The sequence below is a fragment of the Acomys russatus genome, chromosome 22 (genome assembly GCF_903995435.1).
Source record: "Acomys russatus chromosome 22, mAcoRus1.1, whole genome shotgun sequence".
In the NCBI taxonomy this organism is placed as follows: Eukaryota; Metazoa; Chordata; class Mammalia; order Rodentia; family Muridae; genus Acomys; species Acomys russatus.
In genome coordinates, this window is record NC_067158.1 from 41518070 (window position 1) to 41522190 (window position 4121).

The following is a 4121-nucleotide window of genomic DNA, read 5'->3' on the forward strand; positions in this document are numbered from 1 at the left end:
CCTGTCTCTACTGCTGGTCTCATCCCCAGTGCTTCTGCATCCCTCTGCCTCATCCTTTCTCCTGCCTTACTTCCGCCTGCTTCTCTCCTCTTCTGCTTTTCTTCTTCCCTCCTCTTCTCTGCAGGTGCCTCTGGCTTTCCCCAGCTTTTCCCATCACCTCAGTACCAGCCGCCTCTACCACATAATATGAAAAGGATTTGTTATTGCTTTTCTGCAGAGATGTATCCTGGTGGGTAGCATTTCCAAATAGGTTTAACTTGCCAGGGAGAAATAACAAAATCAAAGTGAAACTGGTTCAGAAACTCACTTCTGATCCCAAGCAGAGATGCAAATTTGGGGTGTAAGCATGCCATTTAGTCAGCCATGCAAATTAGCACATGCTCACTTCTTGCCTGGGGCCCTGAAAGAAACCAGGAGGGGAGCCGCAAGGAATTTCAATCTGTTCTTTTTCTCCTTTAGTTGACTTTTGGCCATGTTTTAGCTGCGGCGATTTGCTTCTGTGGATGCCTGTGGCTTACGGTGACTGTTTTTTTAACCTGGGCATTAAGAAGCAGAGGTGAAATAAAACAAAGGAGTTAGCTTGAAGGTTAGTAATGGAAAACCTTAAGAGCAAGCTAGAAATAAAAGTGTGTGTGTGTGTGTGTGTGTGTGTGTGTGTACAGAGACTCACACAGAGTGTGGGGCACAGGGGGGGGGGATAGAAGGAGAGAGAGGGAACAGGAAAAAAAATAAATGGGAAAGTACAACCCAAACCTAGTCAAAACTTTCCCTTCCTCCCTCCCTCCCCAGCCCTGCCTTTGTGCACATGCATGTGTGCATGTGAGTGTCCTTTAGGAGGATCAGTATTTTGTTTCAACTGTTTAAATACATGCTCTTCATGAGCAGTCTCACTCTGGCAAGGGCTACAAACCTCATCTGTCTCCTTTAGCTCTAGGTGAAGAGCAACATTAGGCCACGTTTATTTGTACCTTCTCAGTGAAGATTCCACTCCCCCAACTGTTGGAACAGTGTGTCAAATAAAAGCAAAGGCTGTTGAAGGAAAAAGACAGGAAAAAGGATCTCTCGATATCTGAAAGAAGCTGAGAATTGGCTGAACCGAAGTAGACGGGACACATCTCCACGCATGCCTCCGACTAAAAACACAATGGTAGTCATTGGGGGGTAAGGGCAAAAGTTCACAGGAGCTTGGAGCAAAGGCAAGGAGTAGAGGCAACTTATTAAGTAGAAGGAGAAAATTCTTATCTGGTATTTTCTCTGCAATTTCAAGTTGTCAGGCCAGCATCTTGCACATCTACCCAGATTGCACACATTGCTATTACAGGAGCAAAGCTTTCTTCTACTATAGATTAAAGAGATAATAGGTGAAACCAGCTGCAAGAAGCATCTGGTTTTTTGTTTTTGTATTTTTTTTCCTTCATTTCAATGTGAGAGTCCTTGCAAGTGGGAAAATACAGGTTCTAGAGCTCTCATGGGATTGCATCCTAGGAGCGAGTTTCCACAGCTCTTGAATCTGTAATGTGCCCTAAGCTCAATGACTCCTCCTTCCAACCATTTCAAAATGGCTTCCTCTTCCAAAGCATCACAGTAATAAAGAGGTCTGGAGAAGCAAGGCTACACTTTCCCCCAAGACATATTCTACTCACTACCTTATTCTGTGGTTAAGAACTGGTGAGGCATTCTGGCAGATGTTAAAACCTAGGCTATCTTGAATTGTTTATTTCCAGAAGGGATGAGAGAGTTACTTCTCACGTGCCATAGGCCAAGCAAATCATTTGAGCTGGAAACTCTGTCGTGTAACTTGGGGTCACCTAGAAGACTAGCAGAATCTGTAGGATTTTTTTAAAAAATGGAGTCTATGAATTGGGATTTGGTATGGTAGTTATTAAGAATTGGTGGTGTCACAGGATTTAAACCTAACATGTCTTATAATGCTGCAAAGAAAATTCGGTTGTTCCCAGTTTCATTGAAGAAACAAAGTTATCAAGAATCTCACCATCCTTGGTCACAGATTTGGGAGGTGAATCCAGTTGTCTTTGGTCATCAAATTCACGAATTTGATGCTTAAAAAACAGAGACCTGGTGGCACTCAGAGGAAGGATAGCAGGCTTCCAAGAAGAGACTTGATACTCTATGAGCATATACAGGGGAGGAGGTCCCCCTCGGTCACAGTCATAGGGGAGGGGAGTAAGGGGAAAATGGGAGGAAGGGAGGAATGGGAGGATACAAGGGATGGGATAACCATTGAGATGTAATATGAATAAATTAATAAAATATTTTAAAAACAGATGACCTTTAACTTGAACTTCTGATCCTCTTGCTCCCATTTCTTGTTATAGGCATGTTCTGTTAATGTGATGTTGTCAATAGACTCTGGGATTCATACTTGCTAATTGAACACCCCATTGAAGTACATTTCTAGCTGACTTAGAAAAGTGCCCATTGTCCTTGGCTAGTGCCATAGTTTGAGCAGGAAGGACCCCAGGACCCAGATCCACCCATCATAATGTCCTTCTTGTAGGTTTCCCAGACCCTCTGGATCCTTCTATTTCCCCATTCTCCCATGCTTCTCTCACCTAAAGTCTCAATAGGATGTCCTCCCTTCTGACCCACTTTCCTGGTAAGTAAAGGACAATACTTGCAGTAAACTTCGAACCCCTACCCAGACCTAGCCGATGGACAGGACATTCTCTACCGTTGAGTGGTGAGTGATGTCTGACTTTCATACAAACTCTGGGGTCCCATTTCTGACTATGTCTCCTTGATAGGGAGGCCTGGTGGCACTCAGAGGAAGGATAACAGGTCACCAAGAAGAGACTTGATACCCTATGAGCATATACAGGGGGAGGAGGTCCTCCTCAGTCACAGACATAGGGGAGGGGAGTAGGGGGGAAGCAGGAGGGAGGGAGTAATGGGAGGATACAAAAAATGGGCTAACAATTGAGATGTGATATGAATAAATTAACAAAAAAATAAAGAAAAGAAAAGTGCCTGTTGTGAAGAGTTCTTGACTCTTATTCTGTTAAACACTTAGCACAGTGTAAGACAAAGCTTGAGCAATTTTACAATAACTGACACAAAAGTTCTAAAAATGGTGCCAATTTATGGTATCATATGCACACTTAAAATGCCTGCTCAGAGGAAAAGGATGTGGTTAAACATTATACAAAAATTAAAATCTTAGGCAATATTTAAATAATAAAAATATTTAAATAAATGTGAATAAAGGAAAACTATCTTTTACATTGAAATCACAACTCTCAGGTCTTCTTGCAATTTAATGTAAAATAATATGATAGATATATTCCTAGTTCTCTTACTTTAGATGATTCCTCTGTGAGATTGAGAACCCTTTTAAGGATGAGACTGTATCTATTAATCTACCTGTGTGTATTCTTGGCTTGGGGCCATATTTTCTGCATAGAAGTCACTCAAATTACTACTTCCCAAATGAAGAAACAAATGAATGGACCAGAATTATCAGTTTATTTGTATTCATATGTCAGAGTCATTTTTCAATTTTGTAGAAGGCAGTCTCAAGAACTATTGGCTGTCGACAAATTAAACAAATCTCTCCACCTAAGATCTACCTCATTTTTAAAAGTCAGTTTGGGCAGGCATGCAATCTGTACTTACTGAGAGCTCACTCTGTGCTTCTCCAGGTCTGGAAGCCAAAGACCAGTTGGAGAGTTTTGCCTTCATTCTAGGCACATTTCATCCCTCTGGAAACCAAGTGCTGTGGTGAGGAAGGGTCCTGGCATACGTTTGAAGCCTGCAAGGGCAGGTAAGGGTGGGGAGGCCATGACTCCCACTTACCCTCAATTTGGAGGAAGCAGAGAAACTGGCTGATATCTCATCACTTCTGAGGGCTGCTGGGCTTTTTGCTTTGTGTTTTGTTTTGGTTTTTTGGCTTTTCTCTGTTGATCTGGGCAACTGTAGAGAGAGCTGGCAGGAGAAGGACTGAAGTCCAAGAGGGAAAAGACCAAGGATGTTATGACACACTGCTTCCTGCCAATCTTGCCAGTTTCTCTTCATGCCCAGTGGACCTTGTACCCACAGCACTTCGTTTCCACCTCCCACAAAGACTGACTTCTCCCACGTCTGAGTCCCAAGAGTTCTTGACT

General features: G+C 42.8%; 1 long non-coding RNA gene across 1 annotated transcript; it reads right to left on the reverse strand.

The window, feature by feature from the left end:
* Positions 1-271: 271 nt before the first annotated feature.
* On the reverse strand, positions 272-3751 carry LOC127205911 (uncharacterized). The gene is made up of 3 exons (XR_007832708.1): positions 3634-3751; positions 969-1029; positions 272-536 (listed from the first exon to the last, which is right to left on the reverse strand). It is a non-coding gene; the product is annotated as an uncharacterized LOC127205911 (long non-coding RNA).
* Positions 3752-4121: the final 370 nt, after the last annotated feature.